The sequence below is a fragment of the Palaemon carinicauda genome, chromosome 1 (genome assembly GCF_036898095.1).
Source record: "Palaemon carinicauda isolate YSFRI2023 chromosome 1, ASM3689809v2, whole genome shotgun sequence".
Classification (NCBI taxonomy): Eukaryota; Metazoa; Arthropoda; class Malacostraca; order Decapoda; family Palaemonidae; genus Palaemon; species Palaemon carinicauda.
In genome coordinates, this window is record NC_090725.1 from 73,819,665 (window position 1) to 73,829,664 (window position 10,000).

A 10,000-nucleotide genomic window follows, 5' to 3' on the forward strand; every position below is an offset into this window, starting at 1 on the left:
TAGTTTTCAGTTTGGCTTTTGCAAAGGCCTTGGAGCTTGTAATGACGGTCTTATGATTTCGAATCTTGTACAAAAATCCCTATTATTATTATTATTATTATTATTATTATCAGCTAAGCTACAACCCTAGTTGGAAAAGCAGAATGCTATAAACCCAAGGACTCCAACAAGGAAAAATAGCCCTGCTAGGAAAGGAAATAAGGAAATAAATAAACTATATGAAATTTGATGAACAATTTAAATAAAATATAAGAACAACAACATTAAAATATATCTTTCATATACAAACTAAATTAAGACTTATGTCAGCCTGTTCATCATATAAACATTTGCTGCAAGTTTGAACCTTTGAAGTTCTACCGATTCAACTACCCGATTGGGAAGATCATTCCATATCTTGTCACAGGTGGAATATAACTTTTAGAATACTGTGTAGTATTGAGCCTCATGATAGAGATGGCCTGACAATTAGAATTAACTACATTCCTAGCATTACTCATAGAAGGTTCTGTCCGGGAAGAACGGGATGTAAAGCATGGGCAGAATTATGAAAAATCTTATACAACATTCACAACGAACTAACAGAACCACAATGCCAGGGATTAATATCTAGATCAGGATTAAGAAATTTAATAGATCGTAAGTTCCTGTCCAACAAATTAAAATGAGAATCAGCAGCTGAAGACCAGATAAGAGAGCAACACTCGAAACAGGACATAATAAAAGAATTAAAACTCTACTTAAAAATAGATCCATCACCGAAAATCTTAAGACTTTCTCAATAAGCCAATTTTGTGTACACTTGAAGAAGACACAGACCTACGGTGCTTCTCAAAAGTAAACTTTCTGTCGAGAATCACACCTAAAATTTTAAAGAGTCATATAGAGTTTAAGAAACATTATCAATGCTGAGATCCGGATGTTGAGGAACAACTGACCTTGACCTACTTACAATCATACTGTGAGTTTTGTTAGGATTCAACTTCATGCCCCAAATTTTTAGTTAGATCTCTCTTAAGGGATTCTAATAACCCAGATCTACATTCAGGAGATGGAATTGATGCTAAGAGAGCAGCAGCATCTGCCTATGAAACGAGCTTGTTTTCTAAGCCAAACTCTGTGTATAGTATGAAAAATAATGGGCCAAGAATACTACCCTGAGGAATTCAAGGTATCAGATTCCCATACTACACTATATTGCTCATCAACAACAACAACTTGATTTATTACTCAAATAAATCAATTATGATGCTAAGAAAAGACGCACCCACTACCAACTGTTTGAATTTGAAAAAAAAGGCCTCTTGATTAACACGGTCACTAAAATCAAGGCCAATCATACAAACTTCCTGATCACAATCAAGAGATTTCTGTACAGCATTGGAGATTGTAGGAAGGGAATCATATGCTCCAAAGCCTTTACGAAAGCCAAATTACATAGGGAACAAATAATTACCTAAAGCAAACCTATTTAGACATTTGGCCAAAAGACGTCCAAAATAATTTAGATAATATGGGAGTTATGGAAATTGGGCGGTTATCAGTTGTATTTGAGCTACTACAAACACATTTACATAATGGAGTAACATTACCAATTCTCCAACAAGTGCTAAAAGTTCCTCTTCTTGCTAACTTGCGCAAAATAACAGATAACTTAGGAGCTAAGAAATATGCTGTCTTTATAAAAAAAAAAAAAGAAAAAAAAAAAAAAAAAAAAAAAAAAAAAAAAAAAAAAAAAAAAAAAAAGAGGAAAAATGCCATTTGAGTCTACACCTCAATAAGCATCAAGGTCCATCAAGAGAGCTTTAATTTCACGAGATCGAAGAGCTAAATCATAATTATTAGTATTTCCTTTACCGTGTTAATCATGGGGCCTTTGTTTTCAAACTTAAACTGATGGGAGTATGTGGGTCTTTTTTTTAGCATCATTATTGAATTCTCAAATAACATATTGCAAACAGTACTTATTGAAGGGATGGAGACCACAGTGACTCCGGTGACCATAGAAATTTATTATCAAATGTTTTACAAGGGTCAATTACTGCACTTTGATTGTTCAGAGGCTATTTTCCACTTATAATGGTAAAAGAGACTCTTCAGCTATGGTAAGTGGCTCTTCTAGAAGGACACTCAAAATTAAACTGTTGTTCTCTAGTCATGGGTAGTTCTATAGCTTCTGTACCATGGTTTTCCACTGTCTTGGGTTATAGTTCCCTTGCTTGAGGGTACACTCGGGCACAATACTCTATCTGTATTCTCTTCCTCTTGTTTTTATTTCTAATGATGAGTTGGATTCATGGTGGTTTATCAAGAGGTTACATTTTCCCTATCTGTTCTTTTATCTTCCTCTCTGGTATTTATTTTTAAAACCATCGTTACTGTTCTCCTTTTAGTTGAAGTGGCTATCCTGGAGGGTACTATGCCTTGCATGGTGTGTCTGCTCTGCCATGTTGACCATTTTTATACGATAATTTGTCTTTAGTCTATGGATTGCTTGAGTCTATATATATAAATATATATATATATATATATATATAATATATATAATATATATAATATATATAATATATATAATATATATAATATATATAATATATATATATATTTCATATATAGTAAATATTATATTATACATATAGATATACATATATATATATATATATATATATATATATATGTATATATGTATATTTATGTTATTATTCTGTTTTCTTTTTTTTTCTTTTAAATGGAAGATATTAGTGTAAAGTTCTTAGCAAAACTGGAGTTACACTGCTACTCGGGTGTGCCCCAGAAGTTGGAATTTTGAATTGAGGATTACCAGAACGTGTATTGAACTCATTGCCTACTGAAGATGATTTGAAGAATACAGTGAAATACGGTGGATTTAACAGAGTCGACCATGAAACGTTTTTAAATTGAATGTTTCAAAATGTGCTACATGTGAAATTCAGACTTGACAGTATAACATAATCAAGTTTAACCGGTAAAATGGAATGTGATCTTTATAAAAAGCTGCCCTCAACCAAGAGCCCGAGAGGAGTCCGTTCCGTCGTTTGCCTTGAACAACACTTCTAAAAATTGAACCAAAAAAAAGTCTGGTACTAACTTCCTGATCCTATTGTTGGAAGCACTGTCCGTAGCCAGGTAAAAGATGCAGACAAGAGGCACAAAAAAAAGAGACGCGGTTAAAAAAAAAAAGGAAAAAAAAAATTATTATTTCAGAACAGACTAGCGGTTAAAAAAAAAAAAATTCAAATCGGGGACCCGGGAAAGTGTCCTAAAAGAAAAAAAAAGAAAAGAAAAAAAAATTCTAAACAGAGACTACCGGTAAAAAGAAAAAAAAAATCAGACTATTTCAAATCGGGAACCCGAGACAGTGTCTTAAAGCAGTTGTATGCCCGACCATAATTTTCCTTGTGCCACAAAAAAACTCACTACACCTCAGGATTGATTGACTGATTGAAAGTTTTCTGGCATCCTGACATCTAAGGTCATTGACGCCGTACACCTCAGGAAATCGCACCCGAAACCATTACTCTGCGAAGTGTGGCCACACAACAAGCGCTTGGGCATGGACAAGGTTTCGTTCGCTGTCATTGTGCACACAAGAGTCAAACAAAAGGTGTCCCTGCTTCAAAAAAGGAATCTTGTGCAACTCAAAATACCACGAACGTCGTCCTTGTTGCAATAATTAAGGTCTCTATCATTTTATATAATTGACGAAAATCTTATAAAAAAAAAAAAAAAAAAAAATTAATTGTTTAATAGTAATTTTATATAGTTTACCTGATTAGCGTTCGTTATTTCACATAATGCCTTATTTCATGGAGTATCTATAAGTCCATTTCTTTTAGCGATGCATATTTGCACAGACTCACAGCGGTGCCCTTTTAGCTCGGAAAGGTTTCGTGATCGCTGATTGGTTGGAATTATCTCGTCCAACCAATCAGCGATCCGGAAACTTTTCCGAGCTAAAAGGGCACCGCTGTGAGTCGGTGCAAATATGCATCGCTAAAAGAAATGGACTTTTTTTTATAGTTAATCTGTAAAAAAGATGTTTTTTTATATACTTTAACTAAAAGACCCCGTTTATTTCATGAAATCATTAGTTATATCATGCATTATCTGAATTATAGACTTTAACGGTGACATATATACCTATAGGACTCCCATTACACAACTTTCACAATTATACATTCGATGAACACCGTCAATAATATTTAACAATCATTGGTATATCATCATGCATATTCAAATTATTATTATGATAATTATAATCATTATTATTGAATATGACATACTTTTAAGATCTTGTGCTTTTTTTTAAAGTGGTTTTGTACCTTTCTCTAAGGGAAATCTTGCTCCGATAAAACAAGAAAATAATTGTATCAATAAATTATAAAATGAAACTTCAAAATGTTTTGAAGATTTGAGAATCCCCAATAGCAAGAATGTCTTCAAGGCCGACATTCATTAACGTCATATAACTGTATTATTAGAATCACTAAATATGAATTTCAGGAAAAATCTCGCCTATTAATTAACCTCGAAGACTGATTATCATAAAAGAAACTAAAAAAATGAATGAATGAACTCACAAGCAGGACACTTACCTGTGATCGGAAATGGACGCCCAGGGAGTCAGTGCTGTTCTAGACTGCATGATGTCCCCGGTGTAAAGTCCTGTGAGGAGAGAAGTTTACAGTTCATTTCATGGGTTACAGGGAGACATAATGATAAGTGCAGTATAGCCTACCTACTTTAATAAGAAAAAATACTCTTAGCTCGTCATTAAAACCTGAAATAAAGATAATTATGCTGGAGATACTGTTTGTTGATCATCAATAATTGATTAATCTCATGAAACCAATTTTAAAAACGACACTAATGTTGTTTGATAGCATGCCACAAGTTTATCATCGAAACAAGTCAAAACGCCGTTTAAATCCTGCATGCTTAGGTTATGCAGCCTCCAGACCTTGAGGAATTTGAAACGCTCTGGCCCCAGAGGACAGGAGACGCGCTAGTTCATCACTACCAGAGGTTATTACTCCCAAACACATGTACAATTTTAAGGCCCTGTCCACACTACCGGGCAGTCCCTGACGGGCAAACAGTGATACCAGACCACAATAGTTAGTAAGATTGAGGGTTAATTACGTCAGAAGTGGGAAAACCACAGACAGGGATCTGGCATCATAAAGTGTTGCCAGATCCTTGCCTTTAGTTTTCCCGCTTCTGACGTCATCAACCCTCATTTTCACTAACTATTGTGGCCTGGTATCACTGTTTGCCCGTCGGGGACTGCCCGGTAGTGTGGACAGGGCCTTACGCTCCCTTTTCCCACTACATTTACACATTTAATATTCTAATTTCCTGGCTCCCATTTACCTTCCCAATCTTACCCTTGATCGAATTTTCTCTTTTCTTTCTCTCGTGGTCTTTCTATCTCTTTCACTAGTTTCTGCGTTTTTCTTTAGCCGAACGAGAGTGTTTAAGGAAGTTGAGATGTTCCATCACTGCCAGGGACACAAGAACATCATCCAGCTGGTGGAATTCTTTGAAGAGGATGATAAGTTCTACCTGGTCTTTAAGAAAATCTACGGAGGTCCTTTGCTATCAAACATTCAGCGAAGGACTCACTTTATGGAGGCGGAGGCATCCATGGTCATCCGTGACCTGGCCTCTGCACTAGCTTTCTTACATAGTAAGGGTATTGCACACAGGGATCTCAAGCCTGAGAATATCTTGTGTGTTTATCCGGACCAATTGTGCCCAGTGAAAAATTGTGGTATTACCAGCATGTAACAGCCCTTTCAGATTCCATTTGCAGCCCATCTTCTTATACCACAACTTTGCACTTAAATCTGCAGTCCTTTCCCTGACTTCCTTTCCTACATTACTCAATCCATAAATACAATAAACAACATCTTTGTGTCAGCTGCAATTTTACATCGAACCAGTCACTCTTCCTTTTAAAACTTAACACAAGCTTCACTATTACCATAAATTTTGTTTACTGTAGCTTCAGTAACCTCCACATTGCCTCTACTCAATCTGACATAAGTTTTCTCGAGGTCTTGAGTAAGTCACACAAAGCCTTTGCCCTTTACTTTTGAACTAATGATATAACATATTCATAAAAAACACGATCCAAAAACCCTCATTAACATTATCATTATTACTACCTAAGCTACAACCCTAGTTGGATATGTATAACGCTATAAGCCCAAGGGGTCCAACAGGGAAAAATAACCCAGTGAGGAAAGGAAACAGATACTGTACGTCCTAGAAATAGAGGAAAAGCATGAAGCCTTAAAATCCATCAGGAACCCAATTCAATGGGAGATAGATTTCGTCAATGTTGTCTTCTCTATTGCAACATTCGTGGTCTTCATGCAAATATTCAAGACCTTACAGTTGCGTCCAGACAGTATAATACTCTTTAGTGTAAAGAAACTTTTGTTTCTAATATGAGGCACTCATCTGAGCTTCTTATAATTGGTTTTAAGAAGCCAATAATGTTGAAACTTGACGCGATTCCTAGGGCCAGGGGAATGGCGGTGTATATTAGGACCAAGTACCCTGCTTCTCATAAGTCCTGCTATGAATATGGATGTCATGAGATTCAGGTAATAAAAATTTGTGGCTGGCATAACAACTTTTATTTGTTTCGATCTACTGGAATCCAGATATGGAAGATTCTATCTTTGATTGTCTTGTTACCCTTATGGCTAGGATACAAGAAGATGATAGAAAGGCTTCTTTTGTCTTTGTTGGTGATTTTAATGCTCACCATAGAGGGTGGTTAAGTTCTATCTCTCCTACTGATCACCATGGCTTAAGAGCTTTAGACTCTGAATCAGGCTGTGAGCAAATCATAAGTGGAGCTACTCACAGGTCTGGTAATTACTTAGACCTCGGATACACTGACTCCCCTGGCGTTATAACTAGATTAGTAAGGTTGGTTCTCCAGTCGGGACATCTGATCATGCCTTGATTTCATTAGTAGTGAAGACTGAGCAGCCTGTCCCTGATATATCATACTCTTGTAAAATTTATATGAAATCTCAAGCAGACTGGAATGGGATTTTGTATGATCTTTTGTGCTTGAATTGGTCACAATTATATAGTAGTGTCGATCCTGTTGTCCCTTTGAATGAGAACCTAGCCAACATAATTGATAGTATCCCTTCTTGTGTGCTAAGGTACCGAGTGAAGGACAAACTGGTTCATTGATGATTGTAGACGTGCTTATTTGGAGAAGCAGGAGGCCTATCCTCTTTGGAAGGGTAACAGATCAGATTTGACCTGGAATAACTATACTCAGCTTAGAGCTTTTGCTCAGAGAGTTTATGCCTCAACTGAAAAGGAATACAATTTAACCATAAAAGAAACCATTTCTGATAGAACTCAGGAACATAAATGGTGGTCTACCCTTAAATCTGCACTCTTTGGTGTAGATGCAACAGTTTCTCCTTTACTTAAACCAGATGGCTCAGTCACTCACTGTCCAAAGGAAAAAGCAACCGTTTTGGCTGATGTTTTTGACAGTAAACAGAGTAATGAGAAACTTGATATTCCTCATTGTTGTTTTCCTGAGGCTAAACTAACTAATATAGCTTTTCGATCTCGTGTGATTAAAGCTCTGTTGATGGACCTTGATGCTTATGGAGGTGTAGGCCCAAATGGTATTTTTCCTTTGTTTTTTATAAAGACTGCTGATTTCTTAGCTCCAAAGTTATCTGTTATTTTGCGCAAGTTAGCAAGAGGAGGAGCTTTTAGCACTTGTTGGAGAATTAGTAATGTTACTCCTCTATGTAAATGTGTTTGTGGTAGCTCAAGTACAACTGATTACCGCCCAATTTCCATAGCTCACATATTATCTAAAGTTTTTGAATGTCTTCTGGCAAATCGTCTTAATAGATTTGCTGAAGGTAATCATCTATTCCCTAGTTTGCAATTTGGTTTTCATAAAGGCCTTGGAGCATGTAATGCCCTTATTACAATCTCCAATGCTGTACAAAAGTCCTTTGATCGTGGTAAGGATGTTCGTATGATTGGCCTTGATTTTGCGTGCTGCTTTTGACCGTGTTAATCAAGAGGCCCTTGTTTTCAAACTCACACAGTTGGGAGTGGGTGGATCGTTTCTTAGCATTATTATTGATTTTTTTAAGCAATAGATCTCAAAGATTTGTTGTTGATGGGCACCATAGTGAGTTTAGGAATGTGCTATCTGGTGTTCCTCTGGGTAGTGTTCATGGCCTATTACTTTTCATACCATATACACAGGACATGTGGTTTGGCCTAGAAAACAAGCTTGTTGCATATGCAGATGATGCTACTCTCTTTGCATCAATTCCATCTCCTGAATCTAGATCTGTGGTTACTGAATCCCTTAATAGAGATTTAGCTAAAATTAGTGCATGGGGCAAATTATGGGGTATATAGTTGAATCCTAACAGAACTCAAAGTATGATTGTAAGTAGGTCAAGGACAGTGGCTCCTCAACATCCGGATCTCAGTATTGATAATGTTTTTTTTTTCTTCTTTGTATGACACTTTCAAAATTTCAGGTGTAATTCTCGACTGCAAATTTACTTTTGAGAAATACATTAGGTCTGTGTCTTCTTCCATTGCAAAATAAATTGGCTTATTGAGAAAATCTTTCAAGATTTTTGGTGATCAATCTATTCTGAAGAAGTGTTTTAATTCTTTCATTCTACCTTGTTTTGAGTATTGCTCTCCTGTCTGGTCTTCAGCTGCTGATTCTCATCTTAATTTGATGGACAGAAACTTACGGTCTATTAAATTTCTTATTCCTGATCTAGATATTGATCTTTGGCACCGTCGTTCAATTAGTTCATATGTATGTTGCTTAAGATTTTTCATAACTCTGACCATCCTTTACATTCAGATCTTCCAGGACAATTCCATCCTGTTCGTAATACTAGGCAGGCAGTTAATTTTAATAGTCAGGCCTTCTCCATCATGAGGCTCAATACTACACAGTATTCTAGAAGTTTTATTCCCGCTGTGACAAAGTTGTGGAATGACCTTCGTAATCGGGTAGTTGAATCAGTTGAACTTCAAAAGATCAATATTGCAGCAAATGTTTTTATGTTGAACAGGCTGACATAAGTCTTTTTATTGTTTATATATGACATATCTGTTTTGACGTTGTTACTGTGTTTAGAATGATTTATTGTTAATTTGTTCTCATCATTTATTTATTTCCCTATTTCCTTTTCTCACTGGGCTATTTTTCCCTATTGGAGCCCTTGGGCTTATAGCATCTTGCTTTTCCAACTAAGGTTGTAGCTTGGCTAGTAATAATAATAATAATAATAATAATAATAATAATAATAATAATAATAATAATAATAATAATAATAATAGCTGGTGTTGCTGATGAAGTCCAGGAGGAGTTCCTCGAGTTGAAGTTCAACTCCACAGATATGGATTTGGAGACATTCTTGATCAAGTACCATCCTGTTTACCCTCCGATCTCACATCAGGCTCTTTGGATTCTAACAATGTTTGGATCCATATATCTATATGAAACTGCATTTTCCACGCCTGAACGTTGAACTGGCCTTACATTATGCACTCTCAAGCATTCGACCACGTATTCAATATCTGTTAGCTAAGAATCCGAATCAAATATCTCATTAACCATGTATTCAAGATCTGGTAGCTGAGAACAGTTCAAATTAGCTTGCTAACCATGTATTCAAGATCTGGTAGCTGAGAACAGTTCAAATTAGCTTGCTAACCATGTACTCAAGATCTGGTAGCTGAGAACAGTTCAAATTAGCTTGCTAACCATGTACTCAAGATCTGGTAGCTGAGAACAGTTCAAATTAGCTTGCTAACCATGTACTCAAGATCTGGTAGCTGAGAACAGTTCAAATTAGCTTGCTAACCATGTACTCAAGATCTGGTAGCTGAGAACAGTTCAAATTAGCTTGCTAACCATGTACTCAAGATCTGGTAG

General features: G+C 36.1%; 1 protein-coding gene across 1 annotated transcript in view; it reads left to right on the forward strand.

Annotated features, from left to right (window-relative positions):
• The window catches only part of LOC137648994 (venom carboxylesterase-6-like), a 139,535-nt gene that overhangs the window by 30,838 nt on the left and 98,697 nt on the right, over positions 1-10,000 (forward strand). The gene's annotated exons all lie outside the window — the stretch shown is intronic.